We start from the raw sequence: 27,807 nt of genomic DNA, 5'->3' as shown, positions 1-27,807 counted from the left end.
CTCGTAACTCTGCCCACAGAAACTCACTAGACCTGCTGAGAAGTACAAATCAACAGAGATTAGCAGACTTCTACCAGTGGACAACCTGGCTGAAGAAGCCCAGAGGAGGCGAGGGCAGGGGGGCGGGGAGTCAGTTCTTTCTTTATTGTGGTGAAGTGCACAAGGCATCAAATGCGCTACTTAAAATCGTCCAATTCTCAGCATTCAGCACCATCACAGGTGACCATTGCATCTCCAGAATACCTTTACTTTCTAGCTGAAGCTTTGAGTAGGTCCTCTCATCATCTCCCCAACATGGGAACTCCCCTTCTATATTCTCTATGAATTTGATGCCTTGAGTACCCCATGGGAATGATATCTAGTAATGTTTGTCCCTTGTGACCTGCTTAAGTACTTAGCATGTCTTCAAGATTCACCTCCATGGAAGCATGGGTTCCACCTCCCTTCTGGTTTCTGCTCACTTCTTGACACGCTGACAGACAACAAAGACTCCTTTACATAGACATAGGCGCTCTACCCGGTGGGGGAAGCCTACAGGGAGGCGCATGCCCTGCTTCTGCCTCATTGACAATAGCACTCATCACCAATAAAGGATCATGGAGGAGAACATTGGTCCATGAGTGGAAATCCAACATGTCGGAAGGAAAAACAGAAAGATGATAGAATCAAAGACCAGAAGTGTGTGGACACAAAGTGTGTGTTAATTCTTCTAACGCTAGCTGACCTTTCTGCATCCTCTCCCAAACATCTTAAAATCTGAGGAATACTCAAGGCCTTCTGGTGTGTTTTCACTCTCTTGGGACTGGATTAGCCAGATTATTATAAAGAAAGCCCACCCCTTGTGTTTTGTACAACCCTTACCTGAAGTGGAACAGATGCTAACCTTATATTTTTGAACTTCTCCTTATAAATTATTCATCATTGGGTATTCTGTTATAACGATGGAAAACAGGGATGCTTTCTGAAATTAGTCATGCTGCATATGAGGCCTGTAGGGTGTGGTCTTGAGTAGCACTGTTTGTTCTAGAAGTTTGTAGAATGTCTCCTATCACTCCATGCTGTTCTGGGCTTTCCCATGGGCTCTTGTAGACGTGTTTGCAGCTAGGTCATTGCCCACTCTAGCTATCTAAAGTGCAGCTCAGCTCCAGCTCCAGCCCGAGTTTCACGGAGTTCTTACAGCAGGACAAGATCATCACATCACACATCTTAGAAAAGGGTTTGAAGCCTGAAGGAGCCCGAGGAGGGTCACACTCATTTTTTTCTGAGGAAACAGGCTCAAAGGTTGGGAGACTGGCCCAGGGCACTAGGGGTAAGCATCTGAGTTGCTGCCCTTTCTGCAAGCATTGTTTTGTAGGTGAAAGGTCACTTTGTAGCCGGCCTTTGATTGGCCATCAGGGGACCGATACCCATTGATCCCCCCTTGAAGTCTCCTCTGACATCACTTCCTATTGGTCCTGCTTTCTACATGAAATTCCCAGTTATCCACTCTCTCCTGCTTCTAGAGGCTTTTGTATCTCGTTTTGTTTTATCTGTTTTCTTTTATTTATCTGTATGTGCTGTGCGTATGCCTATCTTGCCTCGTGCCTGCTTCAGGCAGAGGAGGGCATTGGATCCTCTGGAGTTACAGGAAGGTATGATCTGCCTGATATGGGTGCTGAGAGCTGAGTCCTCTGCAAGCAGAACAAACCTCTAAGCCTTCGGACATCTCTCCAGTCCTGCATTTCATTACAAGTCCTCCCCTTCCTACCCAAGACTTTTGTGAGATTCCAAACAAGCCATCTGTGAAAGAAAATTCTAACTAAAAGAAGAAACCATTCACAGGAATGAATGTTACCCCACAGGACCTGAGTAACCTTTGTACCTCGGAAACGAGCCTTGTCAGGCCTACCCTAGACACTTCCTTATATATCTTTTGGGACCACTCAAATGCCCTCTTGTTTCCATAATGTCACTAAAATGCCCCGAACTCCAAGATTTGAAGTTACTAGCTTATCAATTCAGGTGGGTCTTATGGTAAGAATTTTGGACAGATCTATGAAAAAAAAAGAAAAGAAAGTTCCAACTTTAATCTCATTAGAGCAGATTCTGCTGACAGGCTATGAGCAACCCTGGGGGTGAGGGCCTGAGATGTGCAGACACTTACACAGGGCAATTTCCTCCGCACCTGGAGATGAGAAATCACAGTTGTCAGCCCTGGCTTTGAAAGACAGGAGATCAGTGATAAGCCCTGAACAGGCCTAGGAGGGAGGAAGGACGCATTCCAGTGCTCCCTGGGAGGGAGGGGCAGCCATGGAAGCTTCTGGAAGAGGAGAGAAACACAAAGAAGAGGGTGGGCATACCTGGGGTAGCTTAGAACTCTCACTGGAGAGAATAGAGGGTGGAAACCATCAAATCAAATCACTGCCTCCCTCAGGGTATCCCTGATGGCTCTGGCCAAATCTGCTGCCCCCAGCCATAGATGGGGTCACAATTACAATTGCAGTTACTTAGTCATTCTGTCCCCAGAAGAGTGGCTCCAGTAGATCCCTTTATCCACAGGGATGCATTCTGAGACTCTCAGCGGGTGTGTGACCCGTCTTATAGTTCAGAACCTTACAGATACAAGGTCTGTTCCCATCCTTACAAACCTACAATGGATATTGATGTAAATTAGCACAGTGAGATGCCAGGGCAAAGGTGATGATGAAATGGAAAAACTTGAGCCATGTCCTACAGGGGACATTAAGACTTACTAATTGTGCATTTCCAGAATTTTCTACTTAATGCTCTTAGACACCAGTTGACCATGGGTAGGGTGGGACCACAAGTAATGAGGGAGGGGGAAATGCTCAATATCAGTAGAGAGCTAACACTACCTCTGAGAATCTGGGCCTTCACGTCGAGCTGGATCTTCATTTTATTAAGTAAAGATGTTTAAAAAAAAAACATAATCAAATGAACTTAAAAGAGCACACAAACCAATTACACTTTTTAAAAATTACATTTTAACAAAGAAGGCTCTGTTTTACTTCAGTTCCTCATTTCCACATGGGATAAAGGCCTGTTGCCACTCCACCCCACCCTCTTCCCACCCTCACTGCCAGGACATTTCCTTCCCCTAAGACATCAGCGAGTGAGTGTGTCTTCAGAGAACTTGTCCGTCAGTCCACACTGCCTCTTCTTGCCCTGCCCCCGCCCACTCTGTTCCATGCTGGCACCCTTGAACTCCCTGAAGCAGTGTTCCCCATTTTCCAGGCAGGAGACCCTACCTCAGTGCCTCTGAGACAGAACTCACTTCACGCAGAAATGCCCAGGTCATTTTACATAACTGGCTCTCTCTTTCCCCTGAGAAAACCATGGGAGCTGACTTGATGAAGAACCCCGTTCCCTAGTCCTGAGAATCCTATGGAGAGGATCTTGTATAAGGGAGCTCAACCATCAGAATGGAGGGAATGACCAAGTGTGTATGAAGGACCTGGCTGGCATCCCTGCCGCTACCTAGGAACGAGAAACAAGGTCCTCGCCCTTGATGAGTAAACTTTTAGGGAAGTGAGTGAGTCAAAGAGACTTCCAGGAGATGGTGGAAGCCATTTGGAGGCTCTGGGACACAAGGTGGGCTTAATTCCTGGGGGAAATTATACGAAGGAGAGTTAGCCCCGGGCGAGGCTGCCAGTGTGGTTTAATGGAAGATCTGAGGTTCCACCTGCTCTCGAGAGAAGTGCCAAGTTCAAACTGGCAGAGGGAAGCGAAGGAAGGATTGATTATATAGTGCAGAGACAAACCTGGGCCCAGGGTACAGCCATGGTGTTACAAAGTAGGGAACCCACGGAGGAGCCCCAGCTAGGGTCAGGAGGACAAACTTGAACTAAATGTCAGCAGACCAGGCATCATGCTGGAAAGATTAGGTATCGTGCAGTTCAATACTCATTTCACGGGTGAAGAAACTGCGGCACAAGACGGGACGGTAGGGAAAAGCGAAGGTTTCTTCCTTTTTTCAGAACTTAGACAATGGGTTCCGTATGTACACTTTACTAAAGCCATAGGCACCCTATCTCCGACACTATATCTCCATATGCACCCTAGGACTCTGAAAAGTTGAGCAGTTACTCAGCCTCACCAGGCGACCCGCACAAGAGACAGAGCCCGCACTTCGGAGTTGATCTCATAGGCTACTAGTGCTCACAGAAAAGACCGTAGGTTTAGGACTCAAAAGACAAGCATTTCAATTCTGGCCCCATCTCAGGAGTCACATGACCCCGGGGAAGTTACCTAACCTTGCTGACCCTCGGTTTCCTCATAGGCACAAAAGGGATAATAATTCCTACCTCATAGGATTTCTGTGAGGATTAAATAAGATTACAGCTGTCAAGTTCTTGGCAGATAGTATGTGCTCAGTAAACACTAATTCCCTCCCTCACCATTATCTCCTCACTTCCATTAGCCTGGACACCAACTCCGTGGGCCTGTGGCTGCTCCCCCCAGCCTCTCACCTCCGTCACTGCAGACGCCCCCTGTCACTGGACACCGGTGCTCCAGGCTAAGGGGCGGATATGGAAGTGGGAAAGAAAGACTGGTGTTTCCGGATTGTCAGGGTCCACACTTGGCTCGATCCCCCTGCTTAGAGTGAGGGTGGGAAGCCCCGCAGTGAACCAGCAGGACAGGCGCGAGCTGCCATTCCCACAGAGGAAATTCATCCCGGCCCAAGTCCATGGCTTCCGGGCTTCTTGGGTTCCTTATTCCCTTTCTACCTTTCCGACTCCAACTCCCCCCTGTAGTGAGTCCTGTTGCTTAACAGGTGGGTTGTAGGTCTCTCGATAGATACAGGGAGACCAGTGGGTTGGGGCAAGCAGCCATCACACAGAACTGTGGTTGCCCAGAATGGTGACAGAATGTAGAATCTTAATAATCGGCTATGAGGGGGGGAAAAAACGGGGCCAATATTCCTCCCTGTTCAGTTCGGTGTGCTCAGAAGGTCTCACAGCTCCTGGGCATCTTGAGTGACGTGAGCATCTTGAGTGACGATCTGCTTGGCAAGTATGAGGACATCCAGAAGTAAATGTTTGAGGGGTCTACTGGTGTGAGTGAAGCTGATGTTCAAATCCCTGTCAAATAAAAGTAGTTTGGGGTAATTGAAAATACAACAAACCGGCGCGGAGTAAGATCTGGGCCATGGGATTTAGGGCAGTGGATGGAGCACTCGGGGTAGACATCAGGGGTTAGGACCTGGCTTTACAAAGCACCCCGTGTGGGCAAAGGAACTTCCTGTGTACTCTCTGTCTCTCCAATAGCCCACGAAGTTGATGATACCAAACCTCCCACTCAGCAGGGCCTAGGCTTAATCTCAGTCTCCCTTCCAGCTGTGTAATTGGGGCACATTATTTGACTTAATTTCCACATCAAATAGCAGAGATAATAACACCTACCTCATTAGGGGGTTTGAGAGGTTCCAAGAAGCTATGTTAGAAAGCATACTAGTCCCACCAGTGCAGAGTTGGTGGCCCTAATGGATTGTCTAATACAAGGAGCTGAAAGGCTAGAGGGGACTTCAGGAGGCAGGACTCAAGACCTGGTTGACTGTGGTGCCAAAGCATTTGGTTCTTTGGAGTAGAATGTACGTTTTAGTGTCTGAAAGTGGGGGCGGGGGGGATGGATTATTTGCCTAGAGTGTTTGGGGAAGTGACAGGGAGCCTAGTCTGCCTCTAGCTGGACTGTCACTGTCCTGTGTAGGTCACCAACTTCAGATCCCGCAGCTACAAGATGTCACCTGTCAACACGGTGGATCTGTAAACTTCCTCCTTTTCTGAATCTACGGCACTCAGACCTGCTGTTCCAAAGCACACATCCATTTGTGTAATCTTAATAGTTCCATTCCGTCTTCCCAAGTGTGACAGGTGGCTTAGGAGGTACAAGGAAAATAACTCTTAAATAATTTCAAAGCAAAACAAAGCAAGCTACGCTCGCTGGGTTGGGTACTCGTTCCATTGCTTGCCCATCCACCCACACAGGGAGCAAAAGTGAGCTTTGTCTTCCCTCTCATTTAGTCAAATGGCATACACATTGTCTGTGCGCCTACCTGTTTTTTTTTTTTCCTCGTGGGCCTACTGCCAGCAATGTGGATACGATCTCTCAGGAACGTTTACAATGTCACATACTTATGCAAATGGATGTGTTTATAGCAACAGGCACCACAACAGGATTCCATTAGTGAGAAGCCAGGCAACCAAAACAGCTTTGAGCACCAAGAACGCAAGGCTCTGGAGCTGGCAGAGGGGTAAATTCATTGCAAGAGCAACTCCTGGCCTGTTCCAAACTTCTCAGGGCTGCTTCCTGGCGGAGCCATGGTGGTTCGGGTCTCTCCGTCTCTTACATAGTCTGTGCAGAAAGAAACGGTATAGCTAGACTATTTTATGGGCTGCTGTTAGCCACATTCTGGATGGCTGCCCACCAACCCAATTATTAACCCTCCCATACAGAGATGAACCGCTCCAGTCTGAGCCTCTGAGTGATGTCACGATACAGGCTCATATGTGCAGAGATTAGGAAAGACCCTTTAAAGTGAGATTATATGCACAATCCTGTTTTACAGACCAGTTCCGCACATACTAACTATGGCACTTTGGGTGAAATACTCTTTGGTCAATCTCATTGTTGGGCTCTGCCATCTATCTCATCGGATTGCTTGGGAATTAAATGTCTATGCCTGACACGAAAAGAGGATTTAATTAATAGACATCATCACCATGTCCTCTCCCTCCTCTTCCTCCTCCTCCTCACCATCATCCTCTACGACATTTTCTAAGCTGCATTTGAGGTTATTAATAAGTAATATCTGAAAAGAAAAGGCTTGTGCAATCAAGCTAGTTATGGAAATCCAAAGGGACAGAGGATCACAGTACCATCAGCTTCGCTACCTCAAGGCTTCCCCACTCCAAGGACACCCATGACTTTCTGGAAGGGAACTTGGTGCTCATTTCTCCCCTGATTTGCTCTCAGAACTTCTTTCTGCCGTTGGCCTTTCTGGATATTGGTGAGCCAAGATCGTCTTTGGGAAGTCTTCATAAAGGTCTAGAATCAGAGCATGTAATTTCAAAAGAAACTACAAGCCAACCCCAGTGCCCAGGCATACAATCCAAGGGAGTCTGTCTGAGGTGCTGGTCAAGAAGATCCCAAGTTCAAGGCCACTCACGACGGGTTAACTTAATGAAACGGGGTCCCGTTTGTTTAAAACAGAAAAAGCAAAAAGAGACTGAGGTGAGAGAGCACTTGCCTGGTCTAAGTGAGGCCCTGGGTTTGATTGCCAGCCCTGCAAAACAATCAACCAAATGAACAAAGCAACCCAAGACGACAAGATTGGTAAAGAGCAAGACATTCAGTCCTGAGCTGAGTGAGGAGAACAGAGGGTGGGTATGGACAGCCATGTGCTGGGAAGTCCCACGGACACCTACCCTCCTCAGCACCCGACACAGCTAGACTATGTAACTCTTGTTTTTCAGACAGCTGTGCACATCAAGTCTCCAAACGAGTCTGTGGATGGCCAGGGCTGGCCTCGCTCTCCCCGGGTGACAGTGGCCCATACTTAGAGTGGTGGACTTAGATGGTGTTCTACCGAAGACAGAATTCACTGCCTTTTTTTGGCGAGTGAGAAGGTTGATTCACATTTGCCCTTACAAAGCATTCAGACTTCCCTTAGCCTGAGGTACTTAAATAATTAAGATCATTTTGAGCTTATTTTAGGCTTTAGGTATCACTAGACTGTTTTCATTTGGTTTCTCTTTCCAACTTTTACATTTAGAGCATTGTAAAAAAAAAAAAAGTCCTTTTGAGAAGCATAATTGGAGCCTTACCAAAATATATTTTAAATGAGGTTTAGACTTAGATGAACTGAATTTCCATTTCCTGTTCCTCCTTCCCTTGAACCCCATCCTCCTCCTTGAGGCCCAGTAGCTTTTGGGAGGGGCTAGTCTTCTCAGGATTCACTCTTGCAAATGCTCTATGACCACAACACAGAAATGGCTGAGATCAGCCTGTTCCTTTCATGGTCCTCTGAGATGAGGAGAAATCCACAGACCTGTGAACAGTGCAAAGAGTGGCACCCCATCCGCTCTGTTTAGCTTGGGTGAAGACTTTTTGCAGGAAGACTACAAAGTACCTTGGGCAGGTTAGACCTGTGGTGATTCCTGGACCTCATCAGTGATGGGGATGCAAGGAAAGCAGCATCATCCTGGGATTGGCTACTGTCATAGCACTGTAGGGGCTGTTGTTCTTTCTCTCACTCCTGATGTTTACACTGTACTCCTAGGGACCCCTTCCTGCCAAGAGGAGTCATGAAAAAAGCAGTAAATACTCAGACTAAGTGACTGTGAACCATTAGAGACAAGAATAGGTGCTTCTCTCACTGGAGCACCTCAAAAGCACCTGGAACAACATGCAGAAAAGGCCTTTCTCCCTTCTCCACTTTGAAGTCTGACTTTTGGTCTTTGATTTCGTTTTACTAGAGGTACAAACGCAAAGTCGATTGAAGGCTTGCATTTAAGTCCCTTAAGAAGAGACTTCTTCCCTAACCTGGTGAAAAGTCACTGAATCTCACATACAGAGCACTGCATGAGAAAAATTCCTGGAAGAGGCTGAGGAAACCAGGAGGGGCTAATAGGCCAGCTGGAGAGGCAAGGCCGTCAAACCACACTCAAGAGAAAAGGCTGTAATGTTCTAGGAAGGCTGTGTTGGACATCTGACTTCTATTCAGCTCTTTGGAGAAGCTGCCCTCCAACAGCTCAGAGGTCCCGGTAGGATCAGTTACCACACTCTTCAGTTGTCTCTCTTCTGTGAGCACACAGCCTTCATGCTTCTGTTTACCTTCCAGGCTATTCTTATGCGTGAAGAAACCAATATTGATACTTTAACAGTATTAAGCAAAGAGCTAAGGGCTTGGAGCTGGAAGTCCTGATGCTTTATTAAAACCCCAGCCCTGTCACATGCCAGCAGTGTGACCTCAACTAGGACAAGCCATTCTTTGAGCCCAAGCGACAGAGCGTGGAATAAAAATTCTGGAGCGGGCTGGAGAGATGGCTCAGCGGTTAAGAGCACCCGACTACTCTTCCAGAGGTCCTGAGTTCAATTCCCAGCAACCACATGGTGGCTCACAACCATCTGTAAAGAGATCTGATGCCCTCTTCTGGTGTATCTGAAGACAGCTACAGTGTACTTATATTTAATAAATGAATAAATCTTTAAAAAAAAAGAAAAAAAATTCTGGAGCATCTCCTTCAAGATGCTAGGATATAATGGATCGGAAAGTGCCTGGTGCGAGTACAAACTGTGATTCTTAGTGACATATATGCAAGGTGTGAAAACAAGGAATAGATGTGTGTGCGAATCAGAAATCAAATGAGAAGCAAATCCCTCGAGAAGCAAAATGGAGGTTGAGTAGCTGGAGAAATCTCTAGGGACACATGGAGCTTCTTAATTAAGCGCATCAGAGTGGCCCTGCCTATTGTCTGGGTTTAGGGGAAAAGGAGGAAGGGCCACTCAACAAAGAACTCACAAAATTACGAGGTTCAGGCTACACGTTCTGTCTTCAGTGACAGGTCTGGTGGCACCTCATATTGAAGCTCGGGGGATAAAACTGCTGCGTTCATCTGAAACAGTTACTGCTGAGCACTGGTGTGCTAAACCAATTTGGGAGATCAAGAAGGGCTGTGGCGAGACAGTCTAAACTAGCCAGAAACAGAAATAAAACAGCAGGCAGAGAGGAGTGGGAGACAGTGGCATGTGCAGTCTAACTTGGACATTTGCTGATGAGGGACGGCGTCAGGACAGACAAATGTGCCGTCTGTTTGTCTGTTTGCTTGTTTGTCTTCATTGGTCTTAGCTTTCTATCGCTGTGATAAAACACCAAAAGCAACCTGGGAAGGAAAGAGTCGTCTCATTTCCACATCAGAGCTCATCACTGAAGGAAGTCAGGGTAGGAACTCAAGGCAGAAACGTGGGGGCAGGAGCTTAGGTAGGAGCTGGGGAAGGGTGCTGCTTACTGGCTTTCTCTTCCTGCCTTGCTCAGTTTGCTTTCATATACCATTCCAGGGTCTTCTCACCAGGAGTGGCACCATTCACAATGGGCTGGGCCCTCTCTTATCAATTACTAATTAAGAACATTGCCTCCACAGACTTGCCCATAGGTCAGTCTAGTGAGGACATTTTCTCAATTGAGGTTCCCTTTCCCCAAATGACCCTAGCATATGACAACTTGACATAAAAACTGACCAGGAAGAGTGGCTCATTGTCAACTTGGCAGATAAACAAAGACTGTTAAACTATAACTTTTCCTTGTTGTAATTCCCAAATATCTCACGTTAATATCAGTATCACAATATAAGATATTCAACTTTCAAAGGTCCCATAGTCCTTAAAATGTTAAGCTATTTAAAAGTTTATTCTCTTAAAATATTCAAAGTCTCTCTAAAACTCCAAAGTCTATTCAGAAGTTCAAAGTCTCTCAACGCCAGGCTCCTGTAAAAATAAAAATTAAGTTATAAAAATTAAGTTACATACTTCCTTATTCCAAAATGAAAGAACCAGGGCACAATCATAATGAAAGAAAAGCAAAACTCAAATCCAACATCCCAAAGTTCAGTGTCAGATTTCTGGACTGTTGTTCCAGGACTTGCCACACATAGCTTGTCTCTCAGGCTCAGATTAGCTCTGTTCCACAGGAGCTGCTGGCTTTGAAGTCATCCCATGGTACTAGCATCTTCAAAATACTGATGTCTGCACTGCAACTGACTGCACCTTCACCAACAGTCTCCCTTGGGTTCTGTGCAAGAACTCTAATCCTGTCACGTGGCCCCAAGCCTTCTCTCTATGATTCCCTCAATCCTGGAACTTGTATTTCAAACTGAGGCTGGGCATTCATCAATGGATTTCCCCAGCCTCTCATAGGGCCAAGCACCAACTACTCTTGCTGTCCCCTTCATGCCCTCTAAACCAGGGCATCTTTCATATACACCAAGTCTGACTGCCAGCATGAGATGCAACTTTAGCCCCCTCTGGATCAAAGCTTGTATGTGCTGATCCAGAGGAAACACTTCCCAAACGATCTCACTTCAGTGGTGCTGGTCTTTTCTTATTCATCACCGATTTCTCACCAGCTGACCAATACCAATCATCCTTGCAAAACAATTGTTTTACTTTCATGGTCTTCTTGGTCTCTTGCGAATCACAGCAATTATTCTGCTCCAGAAAACCGGAGCCACAGTTTCTCAACTCAAAACATCAACCAGCCTTGATGAGGAACACTCATCTGAGGGACTCTCAAACTTCCTTCTGTAACATCACAAGCTGTGCTATACAGTACTGTTCTAAGGGTTATCTTCTCAGTTCCCGGGGTTGGCTAGCTTTATGTCAACATAACATAAGCGTGGGAAGAAGAAGCTACAATTGAGAAAAGTCTCCCACCAGACTGGCCTATAGTACATTTTATTGCTTGATGATTGATGTGGGAGAGCGCTTCCCCCTCACTGTGGTAGGTACCCCCTCTGGGATGGTTGTCCTGGTGCTATAAGAAAGCAGTCAGCCAGTAAACAGCATCCCTCCATGGCCTCTGCATCACTTCCTGACTCTAGGTTCCTACCTTGAATTCACATTCCAACTTCCAACAGTAATGGATTGTTACCTGAAAGTGTAAAGTGAAATAAACTCTTTCTCTCCTAAAGTTACTTTGGGTCTTGGTGTTTTATCACAGCAACAGAAGTCCTATGACAGAAATTGGTTCCAGGAGTAGGGTGTTGCTGTGGCAGGACTGGCCATGTATTTAGGGGGTGGCGGGGGAGGGGGGATTTGTGGTAGCTTTTAAACTTTGGGCTGGAAAAGGCGTTGAATTCTCAGAGCTCATTGGTGTGTTCTGTGGGAGCTTGAAAGGATAGTGAATTAAGAATTCGTAGTACAGATCAGCTGGCATTTAAGAACCAGTTGTGATTAAGAAGAGACCTGCATTACTGAGGATCATAAGTGCGGAAGTATTTCTTCAGAAGCTGTGTCCACTGGGGACAAAGACTGCATCCCATGCTGGCATTTGCATTTGGTAATGTAAGAGCCATCCAGGTGGTGCTGGGTTTGAAGACAGGAAAGAGACCATAGAGAGCACCCAAGGCTTGGCACTGTGTGGGCGGATTGGAGTCCCTGGAGGGAAGTCAGTGAAGGTCAAAGGTGAATTGTGGCCTCAGTTGTGGTAAAAGGCCTGGGATTGAAGGGGTCATGGAGAGAATGGGAGGCTTGGTACCATGTGGCAAATCCCTACACAGAGCCCAGCTGCAATGGAGACCTTAATATTTTTGAGATCCCAGTACCATGGGATGACCACCAAGAAGAGCAGCAGCGGCAGAGTGCCAGCAGTTGGAGTTCGGTTTAGTTTGAGCTGATTGAAACTGCTTTGGATCATCTTTTTTGAAACAATAAAGTATGTGATTTAGGGCTGGAGAGATGGCTCAGCCGTTAAAGGCTAGGCTCACAACCAAAAAATAAGAGTATGTGATTTAATTTTTATTTTATAGAAGCTCACAGCCAAGGAACTTCAGGATTATAGAGAGACTTTGGGATTTTAGGGGAAATTAGGAGTTTGAGAGAGAAATTGAAGTTTTAAAGAGACTTCAGAGATTTATTTTAAAGATTTATTTATTTTATGTATATGAGTACACTGTAGCTGTCTTCAGACACACCAGAAGAGGGCATTGGATCCCATTACAGATGGTTGTGAGCCACCATGTGGGTGCTGGGAATTGAACTCAGGACCTCTGGAAGAGCAGTCAGTGCTCTTAACCGCTGAGCCATTTCTCCAGCTCAACTTTGGAGATTTTTAAAGAGACTAAACTTTTAAGATATTTGAATTCTAAAGACTGTATTCACTTTTAAAAGGTGGGAATTTTCCTAGTAAGAGCACCAGTGGAAGGGGAAGCCCTGGGTCCTGCTAAGACTGAACCCCCAGTGAACTAGACTGTTGGGGGGAGGGCGGCAATGGGGGGAGGGTTGGGAGGGGAACACCCATAAGGAAGGAGATGGGGGAGGGGGATGTTTGCCCGGAAACCAGGAAAGGGAATAACACTCGAAATGTATATAAGAAATACTCAAGTTAATAAAAAAAAAAAGGTGGGGATTTTTATATTGTGGAATTGATATTAACATACCATTCTGGGGACAAATAAGAAAGGAAATGTTCTAGTTCAGTAGTGATATGTTTGTGTATCAAGTTGACAAAGGGTCCATTGTGATGGCTAGGTTTTTGTCAGCTTAACACAAGCTAGGGCCATTTGGAAAGAATGAACTTTAACTGAGAAAATGATCCTGTTGCATTAGGCTGTGGCAAGCCTGTGGTGTGTTTCCTTTATTGATGACTGATGGGGGAGGGCCAAGGCTGAGTAGTGCCATCCTTGGCTGGTTGTCCTGTGTGCTCTAAGAAAGCAGGCTGAGCAAGCCAAGGAAGCAAGCCAAGAGAAGCAAGCCAACAAGCAACACTCCACCATAGCCTCTGATCAGGTCCTGCCTCCAGGTTCCTGCCCTGAGTTCATGTCCAGATGTCCATCCGTGATGGACTGTTTCCTAGAAGTATACGATGAAATAAAGCCTTTCTCTCCTCAAGTTGCTTTCAGTCATGCCGCTGCTTTTTTTCGTGGCACCAGAAACTCTCACTAAGGCAATTCCTACAAGCTCTGAAAACTCACTGGCTTTTATAGCCCAAATCTCCAAAGTCCCTTCTACACCCCTCCTCCCAAATGGCCAGGTCTGTCCCAGCAATTGTCACCTCTCTGGTACCAATTTACATTTTAGTTTGCTTTCCATTGCTGTTATAAAACGCCAGGACCAAAAGTAACTTGGGGAGGAAGAGATTTATTTTGCTTAAACTTGGAGGTAATAACTGAAGCACTGGCCATGGTGGAGTGCTCCTTTCTGCAGTGAGCGTCCATGGTGGAGTGCTCCGTACTGGATTGTTCCTCCTGAGTTTGGTTTCTTATACCACCCCAGGAACATCTGCCCAGGGGTGGGCTCTCCTCAGGCAATTACTAATGAAGAATGTGACCCCACGGGCCGATCTGGTGGAAACATTTTCTCATCTGAGGTTCCTTCTTTTCCAAATGACTCTAGCCTGTCTCAGGTTGACATAAAACCTATCCATCACCTTACCTTTATTTCCTTTACACGTTTTAATTAAATTTTTTTCTGTGCGGTGTATTTTAGTTGTATTCTTTCCCCTCCCACAACTCCCTAACCTGCCACATTGTCATAGTCTTTTTCTCTTGAAAGAATAAACCAAGAGAGAGAGAGAGAGAGAGAGAGAGAGAGAGAGAGAGGCATCAAAAATAAGAAGGAACCAAGAGCCAACCAGACAAACCACACCATTTTGCTTTCTGTCATTCCTTAGTGTGAAGCCTGCCCTAGGGTGGGTTTGATATACCCACTGTCTTTGATTTCCTCTCTCTTAGCAGTTATCAAATGCAAATAGCTTCTGCATTACAGGATAGAAGTTTGTGCCCACTTTCCGTTCTCTGTGCTGGAATTTGGTTTGGTTTGAACTTGCGTAGGTCTTGTTCATGCTGTTAGTTTCTGCAAGTTGACATGCCCATCAGTCCTGTTGTGTCTAGAAAGTGCTGTTTCCTTGGAGTCACATGGACCTCACAATCTTTCTGTCTCCTCTTTCAACATAAATCCCGAGGCCCTGAGGGGAGGGGTTTGTCTTTATTTTTTTGACATGGAATTCTGTCACTTAGACTGGCTTAGAACTCACTGTGAGGTCTATGCTTGCTTTAATCCCATACTAATCCTTCTGCCTCAGTCTCCCAAGTGCTGAGATTATAGATGTGAGCTATTACACCTCACTGAGGGTAATGTATTTTATGATTATCTCCTCTGTCTCCCCTTATGTGTAATCCCAACCCCCAACCCCCAGCAACTCTGTAAAGTAAACATCATTAGCACCATCTTAAAATGACCTAAAATTCAGAAAGGATTGAGTTTCACTGAGAGGATGCTGTGTGGTAGATCTGAGACTTTGAGCCAGTCCATCTGGTACCTCCAGATTGTCTTAGGAACTCCTCTGTGAAGCTGTCAGTGTTAAAGGATAACCCAGCCCGTACTTTCATGAAATTTTGAATGAGGGATCCAATCTGGCCCTTGGCTCCTGCTAACGGACAATGGCTATATACGGAAAACATGCCTTCCTTTCTGTCTGCTCCATGATGCTTGATAGGATTGGAATAGGGATCGGGGGAAGGAAAGACAGATAAATATATCCCAAGTGTGCAAGTGCCCACAGAGGCCAGAGCCGTTATCTAAGCCTCTGGAGTTGCAGGTGGTTGTGGATGCCTGACTTGAGTGCTAGGAACTAAACGAAAGTCCCATGGAAAAGCAGGACAAGCTCTTAGAATCAGGTCCACCTCTCTGACCTGTTGTTAAAGTTTTAACAATTTAATCCCATGCCATAATTTCTCCAAATTAGCATGGAAATTATGCATATGAAATCTCATGTTGGATAGCTCTTGATTCCAGTCCTGCCTTCCTTATAAAACTTAACTTTTTGTACAGAAAACAAATTCCTATCTCACATCATTAAATTCAATTCAAAATGGATAGAGTATTCAAAGGTCAGGAAAACATTGAAACCCTCAGACAATGGTGTTGGCAGCATCAGACTGGGATCTGTACCTGTGGAGAAGGGAAGGGCAGGCCTCAGTGATGGGTAGAGTTTGCAGTGGGAGTCTAGAATTACATAACTTTGGGCTAGGGATAGACATTTGCTTCTTTGGCGTATGTGTGCATGCACGTGTGTATTCATGGTTGCACATGTGTGGGTATATGTTCCTGTGTGTACCTGTGTGTGGAGGCCAAAGGTTGACATCAGGTATCCTCCTCCCATTACTGTCTTCATCATATACTGAGGCAGAGTCTCTCATTAGAACCTAGACTAGCCATCCAGCTCAGGGAGCCCTGTCTCTGGTGTCCACGTGTTATAATTACACCTGGCCACCCATCTACCCAGTATTCACATATGTATGGAGCACTTCTAGGATGGGTGGCTTTCACCTGCTGAGCCATCTCCACCACCCTAGAAATAGGCCTTTTAGTCAAGTACAACAATTTAGTATAAATTGTTGTCAAAGAAAAGATACATAAGTTGGCTATTAAAACTCAATTTTCTTCATAAAAGAAAACAGACACATAAGCTACAAACTTTTGGAACTATTTCAAATAAATATAGCTATACAATATTATATATATATATACATATGTGTGTGTATATATATATATATATATATATATATATAATATGGGGGCTGGAGAGATGGCTCTGCAGTTAAGAGCACTTACAGCTCTTACAGAGGACATGGCTTCAATTCCCAGGACTCACATAGTGGCTCATAACCACCTGTAAGTCAAATTTTAGGAGATCCAAATGGACCCCAGGACATCAATAACACATGTGGTACACATACATACATGTAAAATGTGCATGAACATAAAATATATATTAAAAACAACTTAGACACATAAAATAAAAATTGTGTGTGTATGTGTTTTTGTGCATAAGAAAACCAATCACCTTGCTAGAAAACGGGAAAAACTATAAAGAAACATCCATAGAACAAGAAACACTTTGGCCATTAAATATAAAGCAATGTGCACCTCACTAGTTATCAGAAAGGTCCCCTTTCACCACGCAGTGCCAGTGTATGCACACTAATGGACAAGCCTTAGAAGTCTGATAATACCAAATGTTGGAAACTGACAGGATCTTGTTCCTAAGTTGGCAAGAAAATGAGAAGCAGGCTGTCATTGTCTTGTAAGACTGATTACGTTCATGCTCAGTGAATCTAACGGGTACCCTCAAAATACACACTCCAGGAAAAGGTAAGCCCCCATACAAGGAGACTGATAAACACCATCATAAATGAGTTTTCCTAGATAGAAAGCAAGCCCTTCTGGAACTGGAGAAAGGAGGATGCACCGAGAAATCCAGGTACAGGCAGCAGAAGGAGTAGGCTGCCCTCTGGAAACAAAAGGCTGCAGTCACACTCCTTCATGGATGAAGCCAAACTGCATCTAAATCAAATTCGACGAAGGGAGGCGTGTTCCCGAAGACTTTGTGAAAAGCACAGTACACTTTTCTTAAAACTTCAAAACAGTGCAAAATTAAAATTGAACTAAGTAAAGCTAAATAATATTCAATTTAGGCACATGTACTGTGTAAAATAAAACTCTGTTCAGCATGGTATTAGAGAAGTGGCTGTCTCTGGGAGAATATGACATAATGCAAAGGAAAGCACGTGGGGTGGTGTTAGTTATTGTAATACTCTAGTTTCAGTCTTGACAATGGGATAGAAGTGTTATGGTATTTGGTATATACATAATATAATGTAAAATATGGTGGATTACTTTCACAGTGCTAAAACAAAATGCCCGACAAAAGCAGCTTAAGTAGAGAAAGGTTTCTTTTGTCCCAGAGTCTGAGGGTGCAGTGGGTCCGCCGTGGTGAGAACATGATGGTAACAGGAACTTGAGGCAGTCGCTTACACTGTATCGGCAGCAGGAAGCAGAGGGCTGGATGCTGGTCCCCTGGTTGCTTTCTCCTTCTGTTCAGTCCAATAATGCTGGCCATGTTTGGGGCTGGTCTTTCCACTTCTGTCAACCTAATTTAGAGACTTTCAACAGGCGTGCCCAGTGGTTTATCTTCTAGATGATAAGGAGTAGTCCTATCAAGTTGTGTCAATATTAACTATCACAGATGGCTTCCAATGGGTCAGTAAGGATAGTATGTCATGTCGCAGTGGTTACTAGTTCAGTTCCTAAGATCCAACTAGTCAATTCAAGAAATAAGGAACCTGGCTGCCTCACGTACTAAGCTTTATGAGTTGTGATTAGTTGTAAAATGTATCTTTAGTTTTCTTGACTATGGAAAAACAAAAACCGTGGGCTATTATAAAAGTCAACTGGGAAATGAATGAAGGTGAACTACTGAATGATGCACTGTAGTGAATGAGCTGTGTGGGGTAAAAAAATGAACTACAATAACTTTATTGAGATACGACTGGTGTCCCCGATGATTTACCCATTTGAAGTGAATAACTCAGTATGTCATTGGATACTCAACATTAAACAGTTACCACTGAAATCCATTGTAAAATATTTCCATTACTCCTGTTCCCACGCCCAGCCATTTCTATTCCCTTCTTCCTCTCACTATGATCTACTTTCTGCCTCTATGGATTTGCCCAATCTGGACATGTCAGTGGAATCCTACAATACTTTCATCTTTCCTAGATCACAAATTCTTAACAGTAAGCATAGCAGTGTGAGTCTGCACTGGTGTTAATGTTCTGCAGCTTAGCAGCCCTGGTTAACATTTGCAAAGATGACCGAGGGGCGATAGGAACTAGTTAAAGAGGCAGCCAGCTAGGAAAAGATGTCCTGGATTGGGACGGGCTGATCTGGAATCACTTTCACTTTTATCCAAGCTGACCTGCTTCTCCATTCTGGTCCAAAAAGAAATGTTCTTTTGGTGGGCCTATTCCAGTCAACCAGCTTTTCTCCATGAGAATTTCAGATTCCCTTCACTTGCCTCATCTGTCAAGTCCAACCAGAAAAGTGCATCTTGCAGGTCCAATCCAAGAAGGAAAAAACAGACCTAATCCTGTCACTTCCTCTACATAAGATAAAAGCTCAGACAGTTTGTACTCTAGCTCTCGCTACTACGAGAGTCTATCTGTGTGTCCGGCACAACTGCATGGTTTTCAAAAGAGGAATTGTGAGTGGACAATAATTTTTTGGGGGGAGTGGAGCTTCAACATCCTTGCCTATTGGGGAAAAGCAAATGGAAAACCATTGAGATTTCACCTCGCCCCAATCATAATAGCCATCATCAAATTCAAAAACAACGCCACATGCTGTTAAGCATGCGGAGAGAACCAGTTAAGAATCCACTATAAAAATCAGTGTGGAGGGTCCTCCAATAAAATCTAAAACACAACACTGTGTAAGCCATCTGTAATCCTCCAGGAGTACAGCTGTGTGAGCCATCCATGGTCCTCCCAGAGGTACAGATGTGTGAGGTATCTATGGTCCTCCTAGGGATGCAGCTGTGTGAGCTATCTATAGTCATCCCAGGGGGACAGGTTTAAGAGCCACTCATGGTCCTCCCAGGGGTACAACTGTGTGAGCCATCCATGGTTCGCTCAGGGGTGCAGCTGAAGTAATCTTAAGGCAGGGTCCCGTAGGGTTTTTTCATGTTCATATTTACCACTACAGTATTCATAATGGCTTGGATATGAATCCAGCCTTGGTGTTCATAGTTGGATGATTTGATAAGCAAAATGTGATATATAAATACAACTGAGTTTTATTCAGGCAGAAAGAAAAATAAAATCATTCTATTTGCTGGGAAAATAGATTGAACTGAAGATCATAATATTAAAGAAAATAAGTCAGGCACAAAAATCAAATATCATTTTCTCTCATATGTGTAACACATACATGACATACATGTATATATATACATATGTGTAATATATGTATATATATTCCATATATGTATATATATGACATGAAAGTAGAAAGGGAAGGAAGACAAAATATGTTTTCTCTCATATATGGAGTCTAGATATAAATGTGTCTAGGTTATCTGTCTGTCTGTCTGTCTGTCTTTGACTCTAAAGTAGAAAGGACTATTTAGAGGGAGGGAGCAGGCTTCCTAGTTGGATAAGCAAAATACAGTGATATGTATGTGTGAAAATTTTATAATAAAACTAGTTGTTTTAGAGTCAGACTAAATAAATTTTAAAACAAGAAAGAAAGAAAAAATCAACGTAACAAGCTAAACTATAATAACGAACGGAACACACATCCAGGGTCTGTCTGATTCGGAGCCCGGCATCTTAGTCATTACTCAGTAATGCCTCCAAGCATAAGAAAATGCTACTACCCCCCCAACCAATTACCTTAATTTTGTATAGTATCTTTTTTGTTATTCTAAGGAGGTTAATTTGCTATTTCCTTGAGAATCAAGTGGGGTTAAAGGCTTGATGAATTCTTTGACTGGCTAAAGCTGTTCAATATTGAATCATTTATTTCTTCTTTTTTTTTTTTTTTTTGGTTCTTTTTTTCGGAGCTGGGGACCGAACCCAGGGCCTTGCGCTTCCTAGGTAAGCGCTCTACCACTGAGCTAAATCCCCAGCCCCGAATCATTTATTTCTTAAAAAAAAAAAAAAAAAAAAAACTTACCTGTGGGGAGAGTAGCAATTACCCGTTCAGAGACGATGTGCCAGGGAATGAGTAGCAAACTGTTGACTTAAGAGTTAGTAAAACATAAAGAACTCACTAAGTCTCTAATTATTAGTGTTCAGCTAAAGGCACGCCTGCCTGCTCCAACAGCTGTGGGTGTCGGGAGACAGAAATGAGGCTGCTCCTTCGTGGCCGGTGGGACAGACTTATTCTGAACATCAAGGCAGATCCCGACGCATACTGGGAATAAATGTCAGATAGCGAAGAAGTGGTTTGACTTAGTTTAACACATGCATGCAAATCTACCAGATCTTCTTTGGTGGTGGCTGAATGTCTAAATTGGTGGGATTAATGTTTGACAAAGCAGAGAAACTTTTACCCTTGATTGTACATTTACTTAGAGGATGGGCTGTTGCTCTGGGAAATTCATCTGTTGCCACAGAGAGACATAAATGACCGGCCCTTTCTTCCTCAGTTAGCCTCAAGGGAGCTTACTGGGGCCTGATTGAGCAAGGGAAGCATCGAGCTTTCTTCGACAGCTCAGAAATCCCTGGGGTTGAGTTGAGTTTTAGGTGAAGGGTTCACATTAGTGCCAAACTGGTTTGCGCCATCCCATCACTGTCCGTACATGACAAGACCAGCGTTTGTAGCCTGCTCACACTGACAGCCCGGGAACGAACACTCAGAGACCTGAAGGAGGAAACACCTGGCTGGAGCTGGCTGCAAGCACAGGGCTTGTTATTCAATAGCTCCATGACCTAGTTCCAGGAGCAGGAGCTTCAAAAGGGAGCCCACATTCCAAGTTTACGTCTTTATCTTTGTCCCCTGGCTGCCTTACACCAATTTCAGGAGCCTGAGATCTTAGGCTTCCTGTACCCATCTAGGTAGAAAGGCAAAGCTAGGCACGGAGTCCAGTGGTACTTTTGCTCCAAGATTGCACAATGACTACAAAGGAATGCAGTGGTTTCCAGTCCTCTCAGAATTAAAGCACAGAGAAGAGAGGTAGTTCTTCTTAACGTACTTAATAAAGAAACATCCCCTTCCAGAGAAAAAGCTTCATAGGCTTGGGGAAGGAAGACTCATGCACACTGCAAAAGAGCTGTGCTACATCTGCCAAAACCCGGGTTGTTTCTACAACTCAACTGAACACAGGCACCATAGAACAGGACTCTTGTAGCTTGAAACTTCTGAGCCTTCCTGTAAAGTATTAATTGAATGTCATCAGTCCGATATAGCTAAGAGACAAGGGTCTCTGATGTCCTGTTTCCAATTGCAGATACCACAGCTGTCCCATCATGCCCCTCATGTCCCATCCCTCGAAACAGAAGCCCGTCACTACCAGCACCAACACTCTTTCCGTCACTATAGTCCCGCTCATCATTCTCATTGCTGTCATTAGTTGTTTTCTGGTACATCACTAACACTCATGTCTAAATAGAATTCCCCGCTGACTTCAATAACCCTTTGAAGCTAGGGGCTACCACTCCCATTTTATACACTAGAACACTACAGCATCTAGCAGAAGTAACTTGCTCAGAGCCTTAAAAAAAAGCAAAGCAGGAGTTGTAATGTAGATCTGACTGATCTCTGAGCCCACTGTCCTTTTTTAATAGCACTCCTAAAATATAAAAGGGAGCATGAGGTCTACCCACGGGGAAGGATCCAAAGGGAAACAAAATGCATCGTATTTCCCTGGAGAACACCATCCCTCACCAGCCTCACCCTGAGCCAAGCTTCGCATTTTAATGATGTCACTTCTTGCACTGAGGCTGTTGGTTACTACCGTGCTTGATTAGAACTCATCTGAAGTTAATAACCCATGACCACCTTTGATTAGGTTCTCGCTCCTTATGTGTCAGATGCGAAACTCTTTATTTTCCCCGTAGTAGGATCTAAGTTTTCCTCGATAGGTTGAGTCATACTTAAGTGTGTTAAAAGAGAAATTACTGAAATATTTAAGGGAACCCAATAACTTAGAATTAGTCTCCAGAAACTTAAAGACTGTACAGAGTTCCTGATGCTGCGTCCTTATTGGTTTATTATTATAAATATAGGAACTTGATTGTGCCTGTGGTGAACGTGATGACACTTCACCATATAATGGTTACAAGTCCACATTATGACCCATGAATCAGGCTTTCCTGATGATTTATAATAGTCAAATGCCTTCTAGAAAAGACGGTCATAGCACGCTAGATGGGCATATGGTATGAAGCCTCCTTGGTCTTTTAAGTACTGGAAGGATGGGTGGTGTGCAGCAGATAACAAAACAAGCAAAACAGTAACCATAATCTTTTACAACTGAGTGAACAAATAGTTCCACTGGGATGTGTGGGACAAGGCATGATGGGAAAAGAGGAAAACAACCTTCTCCCAACAAATTATTAACTACATTGATTATTTAATTACATTTCTCCCTTCCCCTTCCTCCCTCTAAACTCTCCCATATATCCACCCCCAATCTCCTTCAAATTCAGGCCTCTTAGATGTTTTTTATTAAATTTATCTAGTGCATTTGTATGTGTGTGGCATGTGTGCACCATGGCTTTGAGTATGGAGATCAGAGGACAACATGCAGAAGTTGATTATTTCTTCCCTCTGTGAGTCTCGGGCACTTTATTCACAGAACCATCTCACCTCCCCATCATGAACCACACGTGATGTCTGTTGTGCTCTTAGAGGGTCTTCAGTTGCCTCCCAAAGCACCCCCACATCTCATTTGCTGATTCCTCTGTCTCTCCTCAGCCGTAGCCCAGTGCCCTTAATCTCTAAGTGCTCAAGATCTTCTTTGGAACGATCGATCTTGTTCTCTAAGTTGTCTTGTCCACTCCTTATTACTTAAAGACACCCTGTGGGAGGATTTCATTACGCAGGTGAAGGCAGGTACGAGTTAGAACGAGACCTGTCATTGGATGAGAAGGAAGGATGAGCAGGAGAAAAGTTTGATGGAAGAGGAGGAGGCTAGAATGAGAAGGCAGAGAAGCTGCAGAGAGAACATGGAGGCTGACATTAAGATTCTACTCTGTGTATTCACAGGTTGTTATGAATATTCTTAAGGGATGGATGTGTATAGGGCTTTGTATGTTTAAGTGGGAAATTATATCTTATCAATTGGGTCAGAGGTTATTGTGTTGTATGTTCTTTCGTGTATCGATTTAAGTTTAAGAGAATGTGTGGTGGCTGGAGACTCTGGGCCGCCACAGAATTGGGATGTATGTTTCCGGCAAGTTATCTACCAGATATCTTGGGACACTGTGGTGCCGGACATAGCTGGGGATAAAAGGAAGCATTATATAATTTTACAACAACAACACCCTGCCTACCAACAGCCCCATATCTGCTCTCCAGGTCTGACCCTGAGGGCCAGCCAGCCTGGCTTTCTTACTGCCCCACTCTAGAGATTCACCTAGCCTGTCCAAACCACAATTCATGGTCTTTCCAAGCCCAGAATCCATTTCACTTCAATTTCTTTATCTCTGGTAACTCAGACCTTTGTTGTCTCCATTTCTCCTGTAGCTCATAGGAGGTCCTGTTAGCTCTAATTTCAAATATTGTGAAAAATTTAAAAATAATATTTTATTTATTCCTTGAAGACTCCATACATATTTTGATCATATCCATCCCCTACTACCTCCAGCTCTCCCAAGGAATCTCAAATATACCTTCTTCCCAACTTCATCTCCTTAAAAAAACCCACTAAGTCCAATTAATGTTCTCCATATGTGCAGGAGTGTGAAGCCATTCACTGTAGCATAGGCAAGCTATCAACAGCCATACTCATAAGAAAAGTGACTTCCCTTCAGCAGCCATCAACTGCTATTCCCTTTAGGAGTAGGGCCTCAGGATTCCTCCCCCCATCCCTGATGAGATTTCGAATGGCTCCATTCTGTGCAAGTCTTATTTGTGTAGAAAACTGGAAATGTTCATGAGTTCATGTGTACCATGGCCATGTCATGTGCAGAAGATAGCACTTCTGGCCATCTTCTCTAGCCTCTGAGTTTTCCATTCTTTCCATGCCCAAAATGTTCCCAGAGCCTTGAGCTGGGGAAGAAATATGCTATGCAGGCATTTGGGGAGAAAAGATTTAATCTAGACATGGCCCCTGCATGCTACAATACTTACCTGCTGGACAGGATATGCCTGCCGATGCAATAGTGGCAAGATAACCACCTGCTTTCTGACTGAATCTTAAGCTTCTTCCACAGGAGGTAGTTCATATCTGATACAATAAACCTGGTCAAAAGCCCACATCTGGAGAAGTGGGACATAGAATACTGTTGTTTGTTAAATGGTCATGTCAGATGGCTTCTAAATATTTATGTTTATATTCACATATTTATGGCCCTCTCAATCATGGCCAAAGAAGCTTTTTTTAGGATCGGGTAATGGTTAGTGCAGAGATCAATACATGGCTAAAGAACTGAGAATAAGTGACTGGGGGGCTTAGCCATATATAGGTCATCACTACTTACACATAGGCCAACTCTTCACTTCTAAGCTCCTGCCCTAGTTCAAGACATCATGTTCTTCAGTCTGACTAACGGACTGGCTAAGTGATGACTGGCTGGCTGGCAGACTAAAGAAAGGAAGCTGCCTCCTCACCAACCTCTTGCCTCCACTCTTATATCCTACAGTCTCTTCTTTGTACAGCAACAGTAGTGATGCCATTGAAACTCGAGTGTAGTTAGGTTACTCCTCTGTTTGAAAATACTCAGTGGCTTCCCAGGGAAAGTCCCACTCTTTACAGGGGCCCATGAAGCCCTGTGTGATCTTGACGCTGTCACTTCCAGTACTTTTTTCTTTTACTTGTTCACCTCCATTTCTGGTCATCTCCTTGATTGTCCTAAATACATCAAATCCATTTCTAGAGCTTAGCTATCCAGGAGACTTACTCTCTGACTTTATTCAGGCCTCTGCATGGGCCTTGCTATCGGATCTTCCTTGACCCAAACTCTTACCTTTCACTCTCTGTTCTCTCATTGGATTTATTTTTGTCATTCATGTATGGCTGTGTAACTTCAGACACATTTAGGTATTTTTGTATTCTGTCTACCCAGCTTTATAATCTCTTTGGAAGCTGTGACTTCGGGTTCTTTTGTTTTGTACTAACAAGAATTGTGCCCATTGTGAAGTAGATGTTTCCTTAATACTCACTGGATAAATGCCTCATTTCCTGAAAGAAGGTGTCTTTGCTGTCATGTGGACTAGATTAGAATCACCAAGGAAACACACTTCTGTCTAGAAAGGAAAGCTGACTGTGAATGTGGGTGGTGACATTCCATGGGGGTCCTGGATTTTAAAGAGAGAGAGAGAGAGAGAGAGAGAGAGAGAGAGAGAGAGAGAGAGAGATCAAAGTGAACAATACTATTCATCTCTCTCTAAGCTCTGATGGCTATGCAAGGTGACCAACTGCTTCAGATTCCCACTGCATGACTTCTCTTCCACAATAGACCGTGCCCTCAGACTGAATCAAAACGAACCCTCCCCTCCCCTATGATATTTTATCACAGTAATGAGAAAAGTAACCAAGAAAGAGATGATTCTTAAAAAAGAGATAAAATCTAACCAGTCACGTTGTCTTACTTAGGGTTTCTATTCCTGCACAAACATCATGACCAAGAAGCAAGTTGGGGAGGAAAGGTTTATTCAGCTTACACTGTCCATGTTGCTGTTCATCACCAAAGGAAATCAAGACTGGAACTCAAGCAGGTCAGGAAGCAGGAGCTGATGCAGAGGCCATGGAGGGATGTTACTTACTGGCTTGCTTCCCCTGGCTTGCTCAGCTTGCTCTCTTATAGAACTTAAGACCACAAGCCCAGGGACGGCACCACCCACAATGGGCTGGGTCCTCCCACCTTGATCACTAGTTGAGAAAATGCCTTAGAGCTGGGTCTCATGAAGGCATTTCCACAACCAAGGCTCTTTTTCTATGATAACTCCAGCTTGTGTCAAATTGACACACAAAATCAGCCAGTACAATTGACCCCTTGTTAACTTGACACACAAACACATCACTATTAAGCCTCAACCCTTACTTTCTTATTCATCCCCAAGATCTAAATAACTTTGAGAGTTCCACAGTCTCTACATATTAAAAGTTCAATCCCTTTAAAATAGCCAATATCTTTTAAAATTCAAAGTCGTTTTAAAACTCAAAGTCTCTTAACTATGGACTCCACTAAAATACTTTCTTCCCTCAAGAGGGAAAAATATCAGGGCAGTCACAATCAAAAGTGAAATCGAACTCCAATTGTCCAATATCTGGGATCCACTCATGATCTTCTAGGCTCCTCCAAGAGCTTGGATCACTTCTCCAGCTCTGCCCTCTGTAGCACTCTAAGCTCAAGTTGATCCATTATCGTTATAGTTCTTGGTGACTATACCATGATACTGGCATTTCCAGTATACTGCAGTCTTCCACTGCAACTAGGCTTCACCAATAGCCTCTCACAGGCTCTCTTCATGGTGCCAAGCCTCAACTCCTTTGCATGACCCCTTCAGTCCTGGGCCATCAATTGCAGCTGAGGGTGCACCTTCACCAATGGCCTTGGGCTGGTGGTACTGGATTCTATAAGAAAGCAAACTGAGCAAGCTAGGGGAAGCAAGCCAGTAAGAAACATCCCTCCATGGCCTCTGCATCAGCTCCTGCTTCCTGACCTGCTTGAGTTCCAGTCTTGACTTCCTTTGGTGATGAACAGCAATGTGGACAGTGTAAGCTGAATAAACCCTTTCCTCCCCAACTTGCTCCTTGGTCATGATGTTTGTGCAGGGATAGAAACCCTGACTAAGACACATGTGAAGATGGAAGATTATTTTCTTTAAGTTTTTTATTTACTCTTTGAAAGCATAATACAAATATTTCTTTATCCTAGTTTTTCTCTCTCCCAACTCCTCCCAGATCCTTTGCCCTCCCTAATTACCCAACTTTGTTATTTTTTTCTCTCTCTTAAAGAGAGAGGGGGAAGGAGAAAAGAAAAATAAAAATGCCACTAAAAGTCTATGGAGTCCACTTTGTGTTGACCATCTACTCACTCCTGGGCCTGGGGCCTTCACTGGAGTGTGGTTGATAGACTCAATGTCAGCCCACTGAAGAAAACTGATTGCCCCTCTCCTGGAAGCTATCATTTGCAAAGAATTTGTTGGCTTTGGGTAGGACTTGCTGCCCACTTTCCTTCTCCATGCTGGGAGTTTTGACTAGCTTGAGTTTGTGCAAGTCTTAGGCTTATGTGGGCTGTTACGGCCTCTGAGAATTCCTATGTGTGCCTTCCCTGTTGTCTTTGGAAAATACCACTTCCTTAAACTTGTATACCACCTCTTGTTCTCATAAGATTTCTACTCCCTCTTCTGCCTAGATCCCTGAGTCTTGAAAGAAAGCATCAGATGAAGTCATGTCATTCAGTAATGAACACTCCAAAGTCTCTCGCCCTCTGCGTGTGGCTGAGTTGTGGGTCGCTGTGTTAATTACCATCTACTACAAGAAGGTTTTCTGCCGATGGTTAAGTGATACTTGAATCAGTCTGTACAGAAGTGGGTCATTGGGAGCTGTTTTATCCATATGTCTCTTTAGAAGAGTAC

This window comes from Rattus norvegicus, chromosome 8 (assembly GCF_021556685.1).
Source record: "Rattus norvegicus strain SHRSP/BbbUtx chromosome 8, alternate assembly SHRSP_T2T, whole genome shotgun sequence".
NCBI classification, from domain to species: Eukaryota; Metazoa; Chordata; class Mammalia; order Rodentia; family Muridae; genus Rattus; species Rattus norvegicus.
The sequence above is the reverse complement of the archived record's forward strand: the minus strand, read 5'-3'. Positions refer to the sequence as shown.